Genomic DNA, 24,577 nt, shown 5'->3' with positions numbered 1-24,577 from the left:
TTGCACGGAAAGGAGGTGGTGGGAGAGCTATTCACTCATATGGCTACTGGGCACCCTCCCTGAAGGGATGAGACGCATGGGGGGGTCCACGATTGCACCTCTGAAGGTTCGTAAAGAGGAGTTAAGAAGATGCAGATGATGTTGAGGCATTTCCCCTTTTGCTTCCTGCCAGCACTATTAATCCCATTCCTTCAAGTGTTCTCACCAAGCTTTTAGAGCAACAGAAAAAAGATCATATACGCTATTATATATATGTGATATGGGAATAAACCAATTAATCGTTCCAGCAGTGGAGATAGTGAATACAAGGTGATACATATGGAGACATAAATAAAACCATGATCTTTGTAGGGTGCAGCTGAAGAAGAGAATAGTAGGTCCAAGACTTTGTCTGCACGGAGAGGCAGGGCTCAACAGGGCGGGATGAGGGGAGTGGTGCCTTGATAAGAGAAGGGAGCCATGTCTAAGGAAAATCAGCAGGGCCTTGGATTGGTCAGAAGGAGGTATTTATTGACAAGGAGAGCAGTAGTTGCAGTCGAGTATCGAGGCCATGAGCCAGGTTGGCTGGAGCCCAAGGAGACAGCTGGTGTGGAGACGTGGCCCTGACAGCAGGTACAGCAGTGAAGCCCTGGAGTTCATCTAGCCATCATAAGAATAACGAAAATTTGGAGAGAGCTTTCCATGTGCCAGGTCCTACGTAGGCAGTATCTTCCGTTCTTTAATCCTCCCAATGAATCTATGCTCATTTCATACGCAGCTGCTACGAGGCTGAACCCGGATTCAAACCCAGGTCTGTCAGGAAGCAAAGCTTATGCTCTTAATGAGCACAGAATGCAGTCTTAATAGAGGAGCGATGGGATGGCCACTAAAGGAGCCAAGAGGAGCACAGCTGGTCACGTTAGTGACGGTTATGATGCCCAAAGGGAGAAGACGTGGCAGACTGAGACTCATCTCTCACCCCAGAGCCAGAATGTGCTCTAGAAGACTCCAGGGAACACACGGGAGGTTGGAAATCAGCAGGTCTGGATTCCAGTTTTGACTCAGGTCCCTAAGAATCTCTTGAATTTAGGAAAGTTACTCAACCTTTGCACCTAAGATTCAAAGGCACCCGTTACAAAAAAAACACTGCTTATTTTATCTACTTTACGAGGCTATTGTGAGGATGAAATACAGTAAATGAGTTCATTAAAATGGTTTACAATTATTTGGCAAATGCTGTGGGCCAACACCGTGCTAATCGCCTCACACGCACTCTTTCATCTGGCTCTCAAGATAACCCTTTGTGTAGGTACTATTATTCCCATGAGATAAAAGAGAAAAAAAGAAACATTTCATAAAGTTCAAAGAACCACAAGCATGTAAGGTTTTATGATTATGATTTTGTAGGAAGTAGTATTATCCAGCTTAAAGAGGAGATGGTAAAAAAAAAAAAAAAAAAATCTCTTCTGAACCTCCTAGAAAGAAAAAAAGGATAGAGGCTGAGGTAAGGCATGCATAGATATGTAATTAGGAATCACGTAATGTAACCGAAGGCTCGGCTACAGGGGACCTTTTATAGAGAAGCAATGTTGGTTACCTGAAATTCTGAATCTCTGCATTTGGGATCATCTTGGCTCTATTTCGGAGAAAGAATGTATCAGATAGAAAGCAAATTGATCTTGGCCAACAGCTCTGAAACATTATCTGCCCCTAGAAGTTGGACACGTTTCAGGGTATTTTCAGTCTCAAGGGAAGGTATACTTTCCTTTACCTTCTATCTAACTTTTATAGCCAGCCACTGCAACCTCCCCAAGATGAAAAAGATGCATAACAGGATTTGCATTTCTTCTCAGAATATGAGTGCTGCAAGCAAACAGTTCAGAACTTTCTTGTGAGCAATATTATTAGAAGTCTCACTCGTTTCCTCACAGGGCACAATGCCCCGAGGGGAAAGAAGTCACCTGCCACTTTCTAATGTTATTTAATCTTTTTAGTCAGAGCTGTAAACTGTCAATCAAGGGGAATGTTTAGTCACCTTGAATGCTGTTTAATCAGTAGAATGCTTTGTATATCTATAAATACCTGATGACACAGGAATTAAGTCTTCACAATAATTACCCCACTACATCATTTGACATCATTACTCACAGGCAAGGCCAAAACCATTTTTAATCTCTCCTGGTTTCTCACTAAAAATGTTTCATTCCTGCTACAGAAATGGAATTGCTCTTTCAGATTGAGGAAAACGGGTAACTGAAATCTGCACACGGGGCTCTTGATAATGTCTGAATGGCCCTGTCTATCATTAAACGCTGCTGATGACAGGATAATTATGATCATGTGAGCTGATTGCTAAGCAAGTGCAGCGAGGAATGAGAGCAGCCCTCCTTCAGCATTTGATAAGTGATTCATGTTATGTGCACTGAGGTTCATGCTCATGCATTCCGTTTATTAAGGTCATTCAAAGATGACTTTTTTTTTTTTTTTTAATGTTAAGGAAGAAAGGGGCACCTGGTGGGCTCAGTCGGTAGAGCATGCAACTCTTGATCTCAGGGTTGTGAGTTCGAGCCCCACGTTGAGCAGACAGATCACTTATATATATATATATTTTAAAGATTTTATTTATTTATTTGACAGAGAGAGAGAGAGAGCACAAGCTGGAGGAGAGGCAGAGGGAGAAGCAGGCTCCCCGCTGAGCAGGGAGCCCTATGCGGAGCTCAATCCCAGGACCCTGGGATCATGACCTGAGCTGAAGGCAGATGCTTAACCGACTAAGCCACCTGGGCGCCCCCAGACAGATCACTTAAAAAAATGTGAAGAAAAAAGATGCGAGGCTGTGCATCAATATGGTAACTACATACATCTTTGTGACTATAGCTGTTTCTCCCTTTCCAACTTTCTTTCTCTGTCACTCCTTTTCCCTTTATTCTTTTCTACATTTTCCAAATTATGTATACCAAATATTTTTACAAAGAGAAATCTAAATACATTTTAAAACGTGTTAAAATTATAGCCACTTGGTCATATTACATAAAATAAAAACACACTTGGCTAAGCATATTGTTATGTTAAATCTAACAGCGCTAGCTTGGAGTGCCTGCTTGCCGTGAGTTCTCGGAATGCTAGTCATAAGACCCCAATCTCCTACGAATGGCTCCGTCAGCATGATTATTGGGACAGATTCCATTTTGAGGGCTGTGAAAATGCTGGTTGCTAATGGTGCAGCGTATTTTCCGTTAGAGTGTAAAGTCATCCCTGCCTTTCTCTTTCCTGCTTTCTTTGTCCTTCCTTTCTTTCACTTACAGTCTGTTTTTTAAGAAGCACTTTAAAACTTGGATATTCTTGTCTGGTTTAAAAGGAGTGCAGAAAATTCATTCATTCACCCATTCATTCATTCCATCAGTATTTCTCAAACACTCTTATGTGTGCCAGGCCTATTCCAGGAGCTGAAATACAGCACGGAGGAAAACAAAAATCCCTGCCTGCATTGAGCTAAATCCTAGGGAGGGAAGCCCAAAGAAATAAGACAATTTACTACCTCTAAACTGAAGGGACAAGGAGAAGAGATCAGGTTAGTGGACCACAATGAGAGACGAAAGATCAAAGAAGAGCCACCCAGTGGAAGCTGTGGTCATGGAGGGAACCAGATGTTGCCTGAAATAGAGCATGGAAGGAAGGAGGGATCCAGGAAGAACTACCCCCAAACCTTTACACTCACCCTCTGATCTCCAGATATTGGCCAAATCTAATCATAAGTCCACCAGCAAGGGAGCTCAGGAGATGTGGTCCACAAGGGTCATCATCCTCCCACGGCGCAAAGCAAGGCCTAGAAGAGTGGAGAATGAATCAGCAGGTGCGGGGTGGGGGGTGGGTAGGACAGAAAATAACAAGCCCAGAGGGGTTGCCTGAACTTGTACTACAGAAGTGGAAGGATGTTAGTTGCATCATAAAGGCCATGCCTTTTGCTTGATTGAGCACTCACGGGATAGTTACCGTATCTTTCCTGTTGACTAGCATATGGCATGAAGAAAATACGATGACTCCAAATAATACTAAACAGGCTTTATACAGGACACCATACTTGTGTAGATTAGCACACTATGTTTACTTAAAATGGGAAACAAATATTTGACTAAGTCTCCAAAACCTGATTCAGTGATAGCAACCAATCCATAGGAAGAACTATAGGAGTTCCACAATGTTCTAAGACAGCAAGTTGTGTGCACAGCTAAAATAGAGAGGGTTTACTTAATAACCAAGGCGATTTGCATTTAACTGAGAGGGAAGTAAATGTGTACTGGTAATCCACATGCAAAGTATGGTCTGTGATTATAAAGCCAAGTAACAGCGTTATACGGTTAAGTCACGTGTGAGCGTATGCACATGGACCATTCACAGAAGGGAATTAAAGAGGGATTCCAAAGTATACTAAAATCAGCATAACCACTATGCCCTCCACTCCTGCCCCCAGCTCCTCCCCTTCTGATTTTGTATATAATACAAGCCCATCCAGGAATCATCTCTCTTTTGTCGAAGGGAGAACAGCTTTACACAATATTATGTTTTCAATAAGATCCCATGAAGAGCACACTTGAGGTTTTTTTTATAACTTTCCTAATCATCTTCCACCCAATACAATTAGCATTATCTAAATTAGTTATCAGTTTACCAAATTGTCTCCTCCTTTAAAAAAAAGTCATATTGCAAAATTATAGGTATAGCCATGGACGGAACCAGTATTCTATGCTTGCAGACATTTGGAGAGAGATAATGTTCTTAATCCTAATTAGAATTCTTTCCCTTTCCTATATGAACTTCTCAGAATCAGGGGTGACCTTATTTTCATTTGGATAGAGGCCTGGTAAATCAACTGATTTTCATTTGTCTTACAACACATCACCTCCTATTCAAATGTGTTTATTTAAGCTCTGGGCCTTTTACTATCTTTCTGCATTACTGCTTCTCCCAAAAATATCCATTTGGAATAGAATGCATTCATTTCCCTTATTCTACAATATGATCTTTAGTGCATTTTAACCACTGTTTGAGCCCTAAGTCCTGCCTTTTGAGGCTAAGCTTCCAAGCTCAGTATTGTCATGTTTCTATCACTGTGTCTCACAAAGATCACGAAACTCCTGGTTGTCTGTCAAAGTCTGTTCTCCCTTCCTTCCCCAGCACTAGAGTTTAAACTAGGCAATTGGATGCCCAGCTAGACACTATATTTTCGGCCTCCCTTGCAACCGAATGTGGCTACATGACTAAGTTCAGGCAATGGGATGTGTACAACTTCTGGGACCTCCAACTTTAAAGATGAGGCACATGTCCCTGTGCACCTCTCTTCCCTATTATCGTAAGCTGGGGCATGTATGTGACCATGTCCATGCTTTGATTAATCAAAGCCAGCTTTGATTATATGGACAAGGACAATGCTCTAAGGGATGGCAGATCAACAAGACAGGTTCCTGAAAGACCAGGTGGTGTATAACTTACCCACCACCTTGGAATATTCTCCCTAGAACTATCTTCCTTAAGACATTGTGTTTAAGGTTCTTTTGTTACAGCAACTTTACCTCTACCCTAATTAAAACTCTTGTCTAATCAGCTGAACTTCTTAAATATATCGGAAAGGATGAGGTTAGATCAAAGTGTAACTGCTTTCAAGCTGGAATATCACGTTTCCTTAATTGTTCTGTTTGAGTAAGCAAAACATGGACTTATCCAGAATATTTTCCTTGACAAAGTCCAAATCACAACTCTTACTCTCAACTTTTCAACATCTGGTCTTTTTTCAAAGATTGTTCACTCAAACTAGAATTTGAATAAAATAATTATTTCCAAGTAACATTGTAGCTATTGGCTAAGTTAAAATAGGATCAATTATCCAGGAACGTTCATTTGTTGTTTTTCATGCACTTTTTTGTTGAGGACTTCTAAATTCAGGTTCAAATGGCATTAGAGTCATCAACAACAGCAAATAATAATAAAAATAACAAAATAAAAAAATAAACAAACTCAAACAATCAAACAAAAAAAACACAGAGAAATTTGGATCTTGGTCTTTTTGATTTTCCAGTGGGTGGATCTGGGTATCCATCTGTTTGGTTGCTGAAGTGAACAGTAGTATTTGTTGGTATAATTCTGAGTTGTCATTCAAAATAAGAAGACATCTTTCCCAAAGAAAGGTGACTCCTGAAAACACTGTGAGCTATAGAAATATATTTCTTTGTAATTCTTCAGGAAAGTGTTCTGCATCTTGCTAATACTAGAAAGAGCTTATGATGGCCCATTTGCTGCAATAATGAGGCATTTTTTAAAAGAAACAGCAAATCAGCATGACAGTTTTCTCGGGCCCTGAGGTTGTAGTAATAGATCTATTTTTTTCTTAAAAGCCTTATTTATTTATTTTAGAGAGAGAGAGAGAGCAGGGGGAGGGGCAGAGGGAGAGGGGGAGAATCTCAAGAAGACTCCCCGCTGAGTGCAGAGCCTGATGCGTGGTTCAATTCCATGACCCTGAGATCATGACCTTAGCCAAAATCAAGAGTCGGGCGCCTAACTGACTGTGCCACCCAGATGCCCCACAATAGATCCATTTTTATCTTTCCAAATATTCATGGGGTTTGGTACAAATATCCCTTAAATTGTCTCTTCCTCTCTGACTTTGGGGCCAGCACAGTGTATGGGTGCAACCCCACTCACAAATGTCCTAGAACTACTGGAATGCTCGAAGGGCTGATGTGTACTGCTGACCCTGTGTCCCCATTATGAGATCCAGCGGCAGGGTCTTGTGATCGGACTTTTTTTAAAAAATAGAATTTGCATGATTATGGCAACTAAACCTAGAAGCTAAACCCCAGTCATGTGGCTTTTGCCTTGAAGCTTCATATTTCTGTTTTCTCTGTGCTCCTAGGTTCGACTGAGAGAGGCTGGAGCTTCCACAAGGATCCAGCCACCCACGCAGATTTAGCTGGGACACAGCCCCCTTGTATCTGGGGCACTGCTCCTTCCTAAGCAGCTTCTCTGGAATCGGACCCCCACCTCCTGCCATCTATCCCACTCTCACATGTTGGTGTTTCTAAGGATTTGAACTTTTAATCTTTTACTGATTTATACACTCACCCTGGGGGGTTGTATTCATGCTTATAACCTGCCCACACAACTGTCAGTTGACTATTTCCAGCTGTACCTCCCACAGAAATTTCAAAGTCAAAATAACCAAAACTTAGCTTCAAGAACTCTCTTCATAAGTGCTCCTCCTCTCTATTTCCTATTTAGTCAATAGTAGCATTATCTACCCAAATCAGAAACCTAGGGGGAAGCCTTCACTCCTCCTTCTCCATCAGCCCCTCCTTCTAAATCTCTTCCTTCACAAATTCTTGCTGATTCCACCTTTTAAGTGTCAACTCTGTCCCTTCCTCCTTATCACCACACATCAAGTCATTTGTCTGTTTCTGAATCAGACTCTGGATCCTGGCTCGTTAGCATCTCACCTTTAGTTCACTCTCATCGTGCCACCAGGGCAATCTTTCTAATATGAACATTTCTCACTCTGATGGTCCTTTGCTTAAGAAAACCTAGGAATTCCCCATAGAGTAAAGCCCAAAGCTCTCAGCAAGGCACACGAGCCCTCCCGGTGCTCATCTCCAATCATGGCCCTGGAAGCAGTTCTTGCTTCCAGCCTTCCTCCAGATAAAGTGAGGTGCAGGTCGTCGTGTCTCAAGCATGGATGACGTTGCCCACGTAATGGGCATTGCCAGGAATGTTTCTCTCCACTCTGTTGGCCCATGACCTAGCTCATGCTCTCCTTCTCTTGACTACCCTGCCTGCGTCTCTCTAGACAAGGTTGGTCACACCCTGCCTCACACCATGTTGGTACTGTGCACGTCTGTCTTTATAGTGGTTATCTCACTGTAGAGCAATTACTTCTTTACATCGTTTTCTGTTTTCCCAAACTAACTGCAAATTCCTTGAGGAGTGGAATTATTTTGCAATCATCTTGGTATCTCAGATCTACTTTAGAACTTGGCACATAGCAGGTTTGATGCATGTTCCCTGAATGAATGAACAAATGAACATGCTGCTGAAGATGTGATTACTCAAAGTGGCTCTATTAATCCAGATTCCCCAGAGAGAGAGAACCAATGGAATATATACATATAATTTTATGTGTATGTATGTGTGTAGTATAAAATATATAGTATAATATATATACACACATACACATATATATCCATGTATAACTCATAAATATCTGTACATATATATATAATAAGGTATATATAAAAGGAGATTTATTACAGGAATTGGTTCCCGTGATTATGGAGGCAAAGAAGGCCCAGAGTCTGGCATCTGCAAGCTTTCTGTGTCCTAAGAAGCTCCTGCCTACCCTGAGATCACAAAAATATTATCTTATACTTTCTTCAAAAATCTTTAGAGTTCTAGCTTTTACTTTTATGTGTGTGATCCATCTTGAATTGATTTTTGTGTAGAACGTGATATGGGATCAAGTTTCCACCCCCGTCCCCCAAATGGATATCCAGTTGTTCCAGCATTTGTTGAAAAGATTTCCTTTCCCTATTGGACTACTTAGGTACCTTTATCAAATGATTGTAAACATGGGGCTCTCTGTTCTGTACTATTGCCTATTTATCTGTCCATATGCCAACACCATATTATCTTGATTACTGTAGCTTTAAAATAAGTCACAAAATCAGATAGCAAAGTCCTCCAAATTTGTACTTCCTTATCAAAATCCTATTAGATATTCTTGGTTCTTTGCATTTCCAAACAAATTTTAGAATCAAAATTTATTCATATACTCTTAAAAACTTAAGTTTAAAAGGTTTAATACAGCTATGCATTCAGGTAGAGTTCTTTGCATTCATGGCTCTGTGTATGTTGAGACACTAACATCTTGGGATCACATACCTCAAAATGGGAATCAATTTTTATTCCCATTTGTGCACGAACTACCTCCAAATCTTGTGGCATATTGCTTCTACCAGTGAGCCATTTGTCCTTAGCCAGCAGCTCTGCATTTTTAGGACTGGATTGATTAACCAGGTCCTATCACATTGCAAACACAGCTAGCCACAACAAAAAATAGCTCATTACTTTGACTAAAACCAAGTGAATTCAAATATCAAATTTTTAACTGATACATAAAAAAGATTGTGGCTTGGAATGCCTGGGTGGCTCAGTTGGTTGGGGGTCCAGCCCTTGATTTCGGCTCAGGTCATGGTCTCAGGGTCCTGAGATAGAGCCCTGCCTCAGGCTCCGTGCTCGACAGGAAATCTGTTTGAGATTCTCTCTCCCTCTCCCTCGGCCTCTTTCATCGCCGCCCCCTCCCCCAAATAAATAAATCTTTAAAAAAAAAAAGATTGTGGCTTATTTGTTTGTCTCAAATAAGTCCTGCTGACCAAGTTCAAACAGAATTGGTAATTTCTAAAATGTTCAGAAATGCCAATTAAACTATTCTCTAAACTAAACTTGAAGACATTTCATTCACATCGCTAAACTAAGTTTTAAATAAAGATTTCTAAAAAGAACAGCTTACCATGACTTAAATATTCTTTCTGCAGGGTATCATAGAGTGATACTTTCCAAAGCCAAGTTCCTTTATCCATCATATGGTAATTAATAACAACAGGGTAGTAGGGCTTCTCTTTTTAAATTCTAGTCAATTCCATCCTTTCCCAGAGATTCTTTCTGTCTTGAGAAAATGGTTTCAAAAAAAAAAAAAAATTAACCAGTGGAAGGAGAAAGGGAAAAAGAATTCTTTCTTATAAAATTAAATCTTCTTTAGCAGACACCAGCATGTACTTAACATATTCGCGGAAGTATCCCCTCCAGTGATGTTGCAAAAGCCACGCAAATAATAATTGTCGCTAAGTGCACTACATTGACAGTCAATATTGTATTTTCCAGGCTTGTACTCATTATTCTTTATAGTATTCATGCATTTTGTGAAAGATCAAAAGATTTACATATCATATGGAGTGCTTTAGGGAATAACTTGCTGAGTACTTTAAATGCACAATGTTCCACAGCCTTTTAAATACGGATTTCACTTCTCTCTTCTTTGTGATAAAGAAATAACAAGATAGAGCTAGATGTTTTTTTCTTAATATAATAAAATGGCTATTTTTAAATATAAGATAAAAATTTGATATTTTAATCTGTAATTCTAAATACAACTTTGTGATCCAAAACAATAAATTGTGGTTTTCCTTCTTTACAGGTGTTGAAAAAACAACCGTACAAACCAACTCTGACGGCTTCGCAAACAATCCATTACACAGACATGCCACAACTTTTTTGCAGTTACGAAATAATAGAATGGATTCATCTGCCTGAAGACATTGAGAGTATAGACTCCATGGCTCCAAAGCTTTATTCCACAAAGCTTTAATAGAAAATAAGGTGGGATGAGCCACCACCAACCATTTTTCAGTGGGCATGGATATAAAAACAGAAGGGAGAAAGTTCTTAAGAGAAAGGGAGTCTGAACTAGAATTTAAATAAAAACTTGAAACATTAAAAAAAAAAAAGGAATCTGGCTTATTGGCTCCATATTTTCCTGATCTGAGATTTATCAAATGGAGTTTGAAAAGTTCACCCTTCCAAGTCTCTCCATAAGCTCATGGGCATTTCTCCCACTCATAAGGTTATTATCAACAATAACGTGAATGGGTAGTTATCGATGTGAACACCACCAGCTGAAAGACACTGTCGTGCAAACAGCTGCTTTTAAGAGAAAACAAAAATTTCCATCAATCACCTAGGCCAGTGTGAACCACGCCAAGAAAGACAAGTGCCCCAATACCCTCAAAAATATTAGTGATTAGACATTTTAGGAACACCTCTTTCCAGGTTTTGTGTTCGTGTTTGATAAATCACACCAGTTTGTTGTACAAACACTACTTGTCCAGATCAATAATTTCAATGTCTAGTGTTTTGGGGGGGTTTTTTCGTTTGTTTGTTCGGTTTTCTTTTACAATGTCACTTTTCCCTGGTGCTCTCTCTAGCATGTATATTCAATCGGGGAGTAGGAAGGGGGCAGCTGAAACAGAACGGGGTAGGGAAGACCCTATAATATCTTAGGATAGGAGTCCTGACACCATACTACTTTAGGATATTGTACAGATGACACGTTTTTAGGCTTTCCAAACCAGCCACATACCTGAAAGCTTTTGCTGCATAGGAAAACCCACAAGGAGGATAATGTTGAAGGGGCCGATGCAAAGCACATGTGTCAGCCCGCGATTGGCAGAAGAATGTCAGTGGTTTTTAACCACTTTGCACGAGGCTGCAGACAAACACCCTTTATTTTCTCCATTTCCGTCACCATGTTTTCCCCCCAACAGACTGAATTCTGGTAGAAGGGCATGAATAGGAGAGAAGGGCTCATCCTCATCAAGCTTTTCTTCCTGAGAAGCCCTTGTCTTCCTACTGTGGGTGGGGGAGGGAAAGGGTTGGGGCAAACTGGAGAGTGTATTGATTCGGAGCATTTCACTTTACTCCAGAACAAACTGAGTGAAAACTGTTCTTTAATGAAGCATAACAGTGTAGAGAATTCTGCTTAAATATTTGCTCAGATAATATTTTCTTACTCTGAAGCTATGAATCTGGCAACAGAGACAGATTAATAATAGCAATGAGCCCTGTGGCTGTTTGAAGAGAGACTCCGTGTATCCAGAGGTAGCAATCAAATAAGCTGTGATAGCTTCCACCACAGAACCATATACAGATTGCCAAGGGGCTGTCCTCCACAAGCCTGAGTGGTTAAAGCTGTGACACTGGGCTTCTCCGTCCTAGAGTGTCACTGTGGCCAATGCTACATGAAATGTGCCTTCTGATTCAGCGTTCGCTTTGGAAACCATAGTTCAGAACACTCGAAGCTTTTAAACGCGTATTTACATTTACCATCACGATAAGGAACATCTGCATAAGAATCCTGAACCACAGAAGCCCAAACAATAAAACGATTGTAGGGAGAAAGAAAAAAATATATATACAACTAAAAACTATAGGGTTTTGGGGATTTTCTCTATCTCTCCCTTTTTTTTAATGAGAAGAAAGAAGAGAGGAGGAAAGCAACAAAATAAAGTGAGATTTGGTTTTCCCCTGTCGGATGGTCAGACCGTTTGCACCCAGGGTTGGTGACATGCAAAGTAATAGGCACTAGTAGAGCTGCCCGTGACCTTGGAAATTGATACATTTTGTATAAAGGGCAATCTGGCAATACATATCAATCTTTACAATGGGGGCGCCTGGGTGGCTCAGTCGTTACGCGTCTGCCTTCAGCTCAGGTAATGCTCCCAGGGTCCTGGGATCGAGTCCCGCATTGGGCTCCCTGCTCGGCGGGAAGCCTGCTTCTCTCTCTCCCACTCCCCCTGCTTGTGTTCCCTCTCTCGCTGTGTCTCTCTCTGTCAAATAAATAAATAAAATCTTTAAAAAAAAATAGTAATCTTTACAATGGACTTAGAAATTCCTCTCCTACAAATTTACATTGAGGAAATAAGTAGAGAGGAAATTAAAAATTTTAATTTTGGCTTTGTTTGTAACAACGGAAAATTTAAAACAACCTGGATATTCAAAACAGGGAATGGGTTATAAAAATACGTGGAAGAGGGTGCCTGGGTGGCTCAGTTGTTAAGCGTCTGCCTTCGGCTCAGGTCATGGTCCCAGGGTCCTGGGATCGAGCCCCGCATCGGGCTCCCTACTCCACAGAAAGCCTGCTTCTCCCTCTCCCACTCCCCCTGCTTGTGTCCCCTCTCTCGCTGTGTCTCTCTGTCAAATAAATAAAATAAAATAAATAAATTTTAAAAAATAAATAAAATCTTTAAAAAATACGTGGAAGATATATACAATCTCTCCTAAGAATTTAAAAACAGTGATACAGATTTGATATGAAAATATGTTCACAAGATATCATGTGAAAAGCATATTACAGAGCAATATTTTTGTTATGTTCTTGATTTTCTAAGTGTGTTATATGTCCCAATACAGAAAAAGAATGGAGATTATCTCAGATAAAGTAAATAAACTTGTTTTCTTTCTTACTGCTCTATTATCGAATGCATTTATTATGGGCACAAGTTCATTTATAATCTGAATTAAAGCTACAAAATGACTTCCATTTTGAACAAAGATAAAAGCAATACATTTTATTTTAAAATAAAAACTTGGGTGCCGAGCACTAAATTCTAGTTTTAGTACATAAATCCACACCTAAACGGTTCATATATATTTAAACAAAAATCAAATCCAGAAACTTTGACCAAAGGTGGCAATATTAGTCAAGGTTTAGTTATACAGAGAACAGAATCTACTCTGGTTCACTGAGGCAGCAGTGAATTTATTACATCGTACAGCGTCATTTATGGAATGGATGTGATCGCCAAAGAAACAGATTCTAGGCTGAGTTTCTAGAACAGCCCAAAGCAGCAGACCTGTTAATTCTTCTTAACTCAGTTCTATATTCGTGTCTTTGGCAAACATATCTGATTGGTAAAACCAAAGTACATCGGAGGACCTAGCTGGAAGGGGGTGTAGGAAATGTAGTTTTCAGCTTTCTAGCTTCTGCAGTTCAGAAAGCACACAAAAGGGGGACTGAATGTGGAGTGGGTCAATCCAAAGCTATTCTTTAGCAACTGAGCAAAAGAATGTCAGTCAATGTGCTGAGAGATTCCTATTACTATTTTGCCGAGTGATTGTTGTAATCCCTCTCTACGACGTTTCCATTCATATACCAAGATTGATGGAGGGAAAGAAGTATGGTGGACCGAACGTGTCTAAAGATCAAACTGGTCAGAAAGACAAGTTGATAAATTCATTAATTAGCCTTTCTTTATACTTCCCCTTGTTTAAATAAATCTTTATGTTTTAATGAAATATCTTTTTTCTAATTTGAACTTCTTAATATAATTATGTATGTTTCATAAAGTTTGCACACACTTTTCAAATATAAACACAATTTCATTTGTCAATAGCCTTTAATAAAGCAGAGATCTTAGTTAAATAATTATCCTTCTAAATTGACTAGTAATAAATGCTTAGTTCATAGATTTTTTGTTCTCTGAGTTCTTACTTGCAGGGGTATTTTCAGATAATGGTACACATAATCTCCATGTATTTTTCTGTCTTTCAACATATGGGTTTGGGTATCTGTTCTTAATCTTTCACTGGCAATGATAATGATTTATTATTGCCCTCTCCACTTTCTCTGCTAGAAAAATATTATTCAGCCTTCAAGAGTCAACCCAAATATCTCCTCCTCTGAGAAGGCTTTCCAAATTCCTTGTCAGAATTTTATTATTTTCACCCTCTTTCTCTACACTGTCACTACTAGAAGACTTAACACTGTGTGCTGTAATGAGTATAATACCTGTCTCCAAGCCAGCCTCTGCCCCTCCCGCTCTCTGAGAGACAGTTGAGAACAGGTTTTGATCATCAAACCCAGGAGACTGGGGTTGTATGTGTGTGTGTGTGGGGGGGGGGGTGAGTGGATTGAGAATGGAGGAAGATCATCTAAAGGAAAATTCATGTGCTCTTAGTGGAAGGAGGAGGAGGGAAACGAATGAAAGTCCACCACACATACAGAAAACATCCTAACTGGATCTCAAAGGCATTATACTGAGCAGAAAAAAGTCAGTCTCAAAATTCACATACTGTATGAGTCCGTTCCCTTTTTTTTTTTTAAGATTTTATTTATTAATTTATTTTGAGAGAGAGACAGCACACGTGCAAGGGTGGGGGGAGGGACAGAGGGAGAAGGAGAGAGAGAGAATCCCAAGCAGACTTGCACAGAGCATGGCATGGGGGCTCCATCCCACAACCCTGGGATGACAGCCTGACCCCAAATCAAGAGTCGGGTGCTTAACCAACTACACCACCCAGACGCCCCAGCTTTTTTTTAAAAGATTTATTTATTTATTTTAAAAAAGGGGGGCAGAGCGAGACAGAAACTCCAAGTAGACTTCGCACTGAGCCCGGAGCCCTACGGGGGGCTTGATCTCACAACCCTGAGATCACGACCAGAGCAAAACCAGGAGTCTGACGCTTAACTGACTTTGCCACTCAGGCGCTCCCTGTATGATTCCATTTATATAACACTCTCAACATGTCAAAGCTACAGAAATGGAGAACAGATCAGGGGTTGTCAGGGGTTAGGGGCAGTGGTGAGGAAGGGAGTGGGCATGACTATAAAGCAGTGGCAGGAAGGAGGTCTGTGTAGAGATGGCATAGTTCTCTGTGTCAGCTGTGGTGGCAGTTACGCAAATCCACATGTGCAGCTCAGAATTGTGAAGAAAAGAAAATGTGATCCAAGAAAATCATATCCAACAAGGCAAATGTTGTTCTTGTAGGAAAGCTACAGCTAGATATTCTTAAACTGAAAACAAACAACAGAAAAACCCTCAGAATTAGAGCATCCATACACCTTTCTTGAAAAAACTACTTAGAATAAAATTCATCTTATTCCGAGATTAATCAAGATTCGTAACTTAGAATGAAGAGGCTGTTGAAAAGGGCCGGCCATGAGCATCATATTCACTTAAATGTATTAAATGAACTAGTATGATATGTTTTTAAAGATCGTAATCTCAATATTATAAATATGGGTTTTGTACAAATAATAACAAAAATTACAAAGTGAAAAGAAAGCACTGAGTTCTAATATTCTCTTATTTCACAGAACAGCTCAACCATATTGAAACAGATATAACTCCAATTTAAAGTTTGTCATAATTTGTTTTCTTAAACTTAAAGGTATCATTCAGAAAACACAAATCCTTATCATGAAAAATATTGAGTTAAAATTCAAAAACGCCTGAAGTTTCTTTTTTCTTTTTTCTTCCGTTAAATTAAAGGAAAATTGCACCTATTTTGTTTTTGCTTTATTAAAAATAAATTCTAGATTATGGTCCCTGTTTTATAAAAGCATTTCTCTCTCTGGGTCTCTGTCTGTCTTCCCATGTCATGAATGTGTATACACAGAAAGATATCTGAAAATATATTCATCTAATGTAACATTAATGTTATTTTGGGGTGATTGAATTTGAGGTGATTTTAAATATTCAGCATTATTCTTCAATGTCTGCTTCTTTTCTATATATGTGTTTCATTTTTTTGTAAAAATAGTGACTTTTTTTCCTTACTTAAAAATACGGATAGAAAACATGTCACTAAGTCAAAAGTTGTTATTTCCATGAGGCAGATTTATTTATAAATTATTTCTTCTCTGTACTTTAATTTTCAGAAATAAAATAAATGAATAAAATAATTTTAACTTTGAGGAAGAGGAGGAGCAGCAACCTGAGCAGCAAAGGAAGACTTTCTCAGTACTTGAAGTTTAGTGTTGAAATTAGGGCTAAAGAATAACAGCTTAGGAGGACAGGAAGATTGAGAAACACTGGGCTCCATTTTTAGGTTCTTTCTCTGTACTGCTCTAAATCACTTAACACTTTTTGTTTCTTGGTAGTCAGATCTGCCTGCTGACAGACTGACTGTGGGACCGCCATCACAGTGATTTGGGTTTTCAACAAAAGATGTGGTGCTAGAGAGTTTCTCAATCCCACTGATTTGAAGATACATCTGTGAGGGCTTCAGTTCATGTGGTTTCGTTTGATGCCCTGGGAGAGGACTGGACACATCTTCCAGCCAAATGGAAACATCTCTGGAATTGGGAGAGGGGCTAGAGGGTGTGGAGCAAGCTGAGAGTATCATGGAGATCTTAGTAGAGAAATCTGAGAAGAGTGTAGCATTCAGAGTAAGAAAGTGTACTTCAGACACCACCTAAAGGGGTAAGCATCAAAGCCCATTGGTGTAAAATGCTCTGACTTCTAAGAAAGTGCTATGGCTTGGGACCCAAGCATCACATTTACAATGAACTTCTCATTAAAGGCCAGTGGTACTCAAACACAGTCCACTGTAAGATTTACTTTTTTGCAAGTACGTCCAACTTTGCAAGTACATCCTACCTCGACATTGGCTTACATTCACTTGCAGATCTACATTGGGTCTCCCACCTACGTGAAGGTAAAGAGAATAGGAGACTTGACCAAATATGGCCACTCTTCCTGTGAAGCACACTTTCCATGACCTGTGTCCAGAGAAGTGGCCTGGAGTCGGAGAGCAGAGCTGTCCTTTCTGGAAGTTAAATTACAACTTAGAGGAGCATCTGCTAATCAGAATATCTGACATTTCTCAAGGACTTAATGTGGACCTGCAACTGTACTAAGTATTGGGCATTCATTATCTTATTTAATCTTCATGATCTTTATTAACCTTACTTTATAGATGAAGAAATTGAGGATTGAAGAAGTTAAGAAACTTGCCCAATGTTATGTGATCACTTAGCTGGGTAGCATGGGATCCAAACTCAGGTCTGACTGTCCTGAACATTGTACATCCTTGTTGATGTCTGCTGCTAAGGGGGAGGATAAGGAAGACTGGTGGTGACTGCAAGATGTGATCTACTTCAACAATGGAAGGCAGAATTCCTCCTCTTGGTTTTAAACCCCAGAACAACTTCCTTTATATATTATGGCCACATGTAAGAGTACCAAAAATATAAATTAAAAATAACAACCACAGATAATGCCTATTCTTTTTTTTTTTTTTTAAGATTTTATTTATTTTAGAGAGAGAGGGAGAAAGCACCAGCGGTGAGGAGGGAGAGCGGCAGAGGGAGAGGGAGAAGCAGACTCCCTGCCAAGCAGGGACCCCAATGTGGGGCTCCATCCCAGGACCCTGAGATCATGACCTAAGCTGAAGGCAGACGCTTAACTGACTGCGCCGCCCAGGCACCCCCAGATAATGCCTATTGTAAAACCACACCTACCCACTTAAAAACCCTCTGGATTTACCAGAATACAAAGAAAAGAATAATTTAATGTACTTTACAAAAATGCATAAAGGTTTACCAATTTCTCTTATGATGCAAGACCACTGAACATGTCTGAAGTCATGGGTGTTTGGAACATATTTAGAAATATTGTTTCTTCATAATGGATGTAATTTTAATCAGATAATAATGTTTTCTGTTTAAGGACCACAGATAGTGGATAATGCAAAACCACTTACATTTTGCTTGATGTGCAATTTATGTTATTTTTACACATAATTTTGCTTCTTATTTAGTTTCCTATTGAATATTGCTTATTCAGACTACAAATCAGTTTGTTTTCCTTGAGTGTAAACCAACCACATGTTAAGAAGAAGTAAGAGTGTAGGAAGTGGCAATAAACATGCATTTCCTGAATAGATCATCTGGTACTGAAGCCTGAAATCGGTATTCTTTGAGGACACTGAAGAGGTCTACCCTTGTGAAATTTATGGTCTGGTTTTAGAGATAAAATATGCACATGTAAGACACCTTAAATTTTTGAAGCAAAACATTAACAAGAGCAAAAGAGAGAAGATGTGAAACATAATTAGATAAAAAGTAATAAGTATGAGAAGATCAGAATGATTAGAACAACGATGTAACTAGTTAGTGAAGATTTTTGAACTGAGCTTTTTATGAAGCTTTCCTAGGCTGAAAAGCTTATAAAAGATAATCCCCAACACCTAGTCTATGTTAAATAAAAGTTGCTGCTTGATCTTTTTTTATTCATATTAAATATGCCAAAAGACATACAGGGTCTTCTAGCCGTAGAGTGACGAAGTGAACTCTGCTTTTCCTTTAACAAATGGGAAAGACTTTCAATATCTTTCTTGGTTTCTTTTTAAGAAATAAGTATTTCAATACTTTTCCTAGATATCAGAGGCTAACAATGCCATATGTAAATTGCCTTTCATTCCATACACATTTGAATTTATCTGAGCGGAGGAGTGTGGCCATAAAAACCTTAATTTAATATACATTTTAGGATAAATAGCTATTAGATCTATTAACTTATGCCAGGGTGAGGAATTGGATGACTCATGGCTGGTAAAGAAAATGTCACTATACAATCACACATAGATAAAAATTGAAACATACAACACAAAGATTATTTTCGCTACAGAAGAAACTGAACACATCATGGTGCTTTTCAATACAGAGTGACTTTCACTTCATCTTTGTACACGGAAGTTCAGAAATTAACTTCTTTGCCAAGCAACCCGCTTTTTTGCTGTGAGCACGTCTCTCAACCCAGCCATTGCAAGTTCTCTTATCATATTTCCTATTATAAATGTCTCCAAATCCTAAACTGTAATCCTGGCATGACTCATAATAACCAGATAGCTGTAAGAGAAATCCTAGGGGAACCATTTCTGTCCTCTGAACTTCCACTCAGCTCTTTTTGGTAACTGTGCAAGAGAGAGGTGAACATGGATCTGACTCATTGTTGTAGGTCAGCCTTAGCATATGGATCCCACATCGTGAGAATACTTGTTAGATTTCACTGACCACTAATGGAAATTGTCATAAGAGCACTGGAGAAGGGGCAGTTCAGTAAGTTGGACTCTGTATCTTTAACCCGTGCGCGCGTGTGCACACACACACATACTCCTTCTCTCTCTCTCTCTCACTCAGTCATTCTAGTTCCACGCCCCACTCCCCTCCCTTTTTTTTTTTTTAGCATTTCTGGATATCTGTCTATTATTTCCTTTGAACAAAATGTCTTGCCACTTTAAAAACACATGTTTGTAAACTATTGTTCTGAAAGATGAGGTATACTGCCTTAAAAGTTGTCTTTCAACTTAAAACTGCTACTTTTAAAGTTGAATTCTCAGTAAAAAATACTGTATATCAATGAAGAGAAATACAGAGAAAGAATTAGTGTATCAAATAAAATGCATTCAAAACAAGGGAAATTAAAGGGTAGTATTTAGTAGGTCAAAACTCTTGATCTCTTGTTTTTGAGAAACAAGAAACATGATCAAGGGACCACACTTAATATCTTACTCAAAGAGTCTAAATCAAAATTCTTTGCATGAATTTAAGATTACGTAAGCATAAAATTGTCATCTCATAAAACATATTTGTGCTTTCCAGGATTCTGCTCTTACACACACATAAAACCACAAGAATGGGCTTGGTCCAGTTATCTATTTTTTTTTTTAAGAGTTATCTATTTTACCTCCGATGGACTCTGAGAAACAAAATTGTTTTAGAGGTTTTAGAGGGTTCTAGAGGGGAGGGGGTGGGGGATGGGTTAGCCCAGTGATGGGTATTAAGGAGGGACGTACTGCATGGAGCACTGGGTGTTATACGCAAACAATGAATCATGGAACACCACATCAAAAACTAATGATGTAATGTATGGTGACTAACATAACATAAAAAAAAAAAAGAGTTATCTACTTTAAACGTGTGCCTCGTGTTTCATCCTAGGCTCACTCAGGTTGGTTGGTGCCACAACACCAGTCCTCTTAGGGGAAGCTGCCTTAGTCTATGGCAGACACGCAAATCAACTTGGAGATACTGACATCTTTTATTCTAACTATTGTACAGAAACCAGACTCAGCAAAGAACTTTGAAAGAAACCCACTTTTTTTACCCCAAATGAGTGTGATATCTAACAAAAATAACTAATTGAGCATTACAGTTTCCAAGTGCTCTTTCATTACCTATGAGCTCATTGGTCTTCCAAATAGCCCCGCACGATGAGTACTATCACACTCATTTTCTTTTCTTTTCTTTTTTAAAGATTTTGTTTATTTATTTGACAGAGGGAGACACAGCGAGAGAGGGAACACAAGCAGGGGGAGCGGGAGAGGGAGAAGCAGGGGGAGCGGGAGAGGGAGAAGCAGGCTTCCCACAGAGCAGGGAGCCCGATGCGGGGCTCGATCCCAGGACCCTGGGATCATGACCCGAGCCGAAGGCCAGTCGGAGCCCAACGATTGAGCCACCAAGGTGCCCCTCACACTCATTTTCTATTGTATTGAGACTGGAAGAGGCTGGAGGTGAATTTGACAAAAACTCAGATTTTCTGACTCCAAATTCCCCACAGAGAACAAACCCACCTCTGATTTAAAGCTCAACTACACTTATTGTGGTGAACGGTGAGTAATGTACGAAATTGTCGAGCCACTATGTTGCACATTTCAAACTAATATGACATTGTATATCAACTATACTGCAATAATCAATAAATTAATAAAGCTCAATGTGCTTTTATTCAAGGGCAATATCAAAATTTCGATATTGGGGTTTCTGGGTGGTTCAGTCAGTTAAGCAATGACTCGATTTTGGCTCAGGTCATGATTTCTAGGTCATGAGATCAAGCTCTTGATGGGCTTCACGCTGGGTGTGGAACCTACTTAAGATTCTCTCCCTCTCCCTCTGCACCTCGCCTGCTCTCTCTCTCTAAAACAAAAAAATTGTTTATATCTTATGAATTCTATAGGCAAAAATTTCCTCTCTTTCAATGTATTTCTTTGACATACTGTTTACAGAAGAGAGAAAAGAGACAGCATTCTGATGTGAACGTAGATGAACTTTTCAAGTATGTTCTTGGATCCATGAAACATTTTCACCAGTTCCTCTCATTCTTTATTATAAATGGAGTCATGTGGTCATGTGAATATATATATACAAGAACGAATGTAAACTGAAAGCATCAAAATGCTTTCAAAATGTGATATAAGGGGTTGGGTGCTCAAATAATATTGCACAATTATGGCAGTTAAGTCCTTAAGAGCAATCTTATTTCATGGTGAGCAACAATTATTCTGAGCTGATTTATGTGACTGAGGAAGAAAAAGAACTTCATCATTTATAGTGACAACAGATCTTTTGACTACATTGAATCATATTTTCTAACTAGTCACTAGGCAGTTAGATTTAATCAAGTTACAAATCTGTAGTAATGGTCAAAGTAGTTGTGTGTGACATCACACTCAGCTTAAAACAAAAAGAATTTAGAAATTAAATATCTAGTACTCAAGCTGAGAGCTTAGTGAGAAGTGTTTATTACTTTATTTTTTATACTTTTGAAAATGTGGTGCATGTACATAATAACAAAAAATTAAAATAGTACAAAACAATACATAGTAAAATTTGTGTATCAGATCACTTGGCCCTCATTCCCAGAGTTAGCCACTGTTAGGTGCTTCTTATTTATCCTTCTGAACGTAGTCTATGTGCAGATAAGCATATATACGTATATGTGTATTTCCTTTCTATGTTTACACAAATGGTAGCACATCACACAGATTATTCTAGATCTTGTTTTTTGCCCTTGATGTATCTTGAAAGTTAGCCTATAGAGCTAATTCATGCTTCTTAACACTTCCATAGTGCTCTTTTTTATAGATGTACTATCAATGAGATATGCCCTACAGATTGGTTCTCCCAGTCTTTTGCTAGTATTTGAAAAATGCCATATTGAATGTCATTGTACATGTGCCTTTATATATGTAGGTAGGTATAACCGGGAAATAAATTCCTAAAATAAAATTTTTGACTCAAAACATGTTGCTTCACTAAGAATTTGTGACATAGTTTATTATTTCAACCAAAAGCTACTCAAAAAAGATTTATCATCATTAAGAGGGAACGGAATCAAAAGTGTTAATGATCCTCCTTCCCAAACATCACATTGAAATGGAGTGAAAACCTTTATCAGGAAATGCAGTGTGCGCACACGTACGTGCACGCGAGTGTGTGTGTGTGTGTGTGTATGTGTGTGATGTGAAGGTCAGAAAAAAGAACAGGGTAATTTCTATCATTTGAGGTCTAGTTACCCATTAAGACCTCTGGGAGAAAGGCTATCAAAAAACAATAATCCACAAAGCTTCTCTCTTCCTTAAGGCTTTACGGCTCTCACCACCTCTACTGCATGCTGGCATGAAGTGGATGAAAATGATACATGCCATAATATAGAGAGAGATAGATAGATAGGATAGGTCTCTTTTCTTAATCATGAACAGTGGTCTGTGCAGAGAAAAAACTCCCTCATCCAGATCTGAGACTTCTTATTCCTCAAGGGTATCCTCCCAGTCTTGAGAAAAGATAAGAAGAAATTAGACATATCTAACACTTCTCCATCTTAGGAAGCAATTTCGTAGGCAGCGCCAAACTTTCCTGTAACATCCCACTGCAATTGGGAAACTCTCCCCGCTTAGCCGAGAATCCCCCGAATTTCAAGGTGCCGAATAAAGGAAGGGTCTGGGTGAGCATAATGTTTGCATGAGATAAAATGTAAAACCCCATCTTTTCTTTCTTTTCACACACACACCAAAAATTAAAATTACCGAGCATAATTTTCTAGCCAACCGCCAAAAACCTGAAATGGAGTTTTTTTTGGTCTTGCTCTCGATTGCTGATGCTGGCTTCCTTCGAGGCAATTCAGGACAGCATCTGGCTTACCTCATGTTCCACTGAAATACAGGTTCTGAAAAGCAGCCTGAAGATGACATTCTGGGAAGAGGAACTGTGTTCTGGGCAGCGGGGGAGGGACAGGGGAGGCCGGAGCCGGGGGAGGTGTTAATGCAAATGTATTCCCTGGGCTTATTTGCTGGCAAACCCAGCCGACACCCAGCCATTTGAATGGGGGCCAGCAAGTTGGCACGTCTTCTGCTGGCGGAGTGTGAGCCCAGCACAGCATCCTGCTGCTGTTGGCCTGTATACAGCGGTCTTTCTTCATCTGACTCACCACCACTGTGGCAGACTCAACAGGTGTTGCCAGGGACACAGTGTGCTGGGCAGCTGTCAACTTTCCATAATCATCTCTGTAGCATATCCCTTTCTATTCTCCCACCCTGTCTCCTCTCCCCCTCCAGCCCCTGCACACCCCCAGCACCATTTGGGCCTTTGCAAAGGGCAGAGTCAGGCAAAGATTCTGGTCAAGGTCATCGGGAGGGGGGACCCCTACCTGGGCCTCAGCTCAAGTGCGATAGGATTTTTACAAGACACAGGCTTTGGGGGTCCACTCAATTATCCTTTCTATTCTATCCGAGCCTAAACTAGTCAGGCCTCAGTTTCCTCATCTGAAAAATGGAGAGACTATTTGTTGTCTATGTCAATGAGATAACATAGACAAAATACGTAACACTAAGCGCCCAGTTCTCAGTGATTCCTCTCCTCCCCCAGCTCCTTTTGAGTTTCATTCTTAAAAACCCTAGGCTTTCACAACCGCCCTTGAATTCCAAAGATGTGAAGCCTTGCTCTGTTCTGGGGCTTCCCTCCCACTCTTATCAAAGTCGGAGCCAGAAAACACACTGGCCTGTGAAGGTCTGGGGGAGATGCCAAATGGATGTTTTTAAAAGGCAGGAATATACAGTTATTTATATTACAGCCTTGCTTATAATTCCAGATGTTGGAAATCCCTAAATGTCCATCAGTAAAAAAGAGATAAATAACTGGACAAAGAAATGATGGCATTCTATGCAGCAGGTAAAATTAGATGATTAGATTAGTTAATAAATTACCTGGATCATTTATATAAGCACATACAGCTCCTACTGTAGGCCAGATGCTTTATAAATATTAACTCACTTCAACCTCATGAAAACCCATTATTATTATTGTTATTTGCTGATGAAGAAACGGCATGGAGAAGCAGAGCCCCCTTTATGTGGACCAACATGGACAGATCTTACAAACAAGGCTGGGTGCAAAAGGCAAGGAAAGTTCAAACATGCTCAAGGAAATACATTATTCATG

The 24,577-nt window shown here is 39.6% G+C and overlaps 1 long non-coding RNA gene across 2 annotated transcripts in view; it reads right to left on the bottom strand.

Annotated features, from left to right (window-relative positions):
* Nucleotides 1–24,577, bottom strand: part of LOC115944134 (uncharacterized) — a 38,334-nt gene that overhangs the window by 12,263 nt on the left and 1,494 nt on the right. Inside the window, exons 1-3 of one of the 2 annotated variants that reach the window (XR_004078709.2) lie at nucleotides 23,282–23,370; nucleotides 9,533–9,688; nucleotides 3,698–3,805 (exon numbers count right to left, since the gene is read on the bottom strand). This is a non-coding gene — a long non-coding RNA (uncharacterized LOC115944134). Of the gene's footprint in view, nucleotides 1–3,697; nucleotides 3,806–9,532; nucleotides 9,689–23,281; nucleotides 23,371–24,577 lie in introns of those variants that run through there. The other variant, XR_014148181.1, reaches the window with a different exon arrangement.

This window comes from Leptonychotes weddellii, chromosome 9, assembly GCF_054177405.1.
Source record: "Leptonychotes weddellii isolate Sample4059 chromosome 9, ASM5417740v2, whole genome shotgun sequence".
In the NCBI taxonomy this organism is placed as follows: domain Eukaryota; kingdom Metazoa; phylum Chordata; class Mammalia; order Carnivora; family Phocidae; genus Leptonychotes; species Leptonychotes weddellii.
The sequence above is the reverse complement of the archived record's forward strand: the minus strand, read 5'-3'. Positions and strand labels throughout refer to the sequence as shown.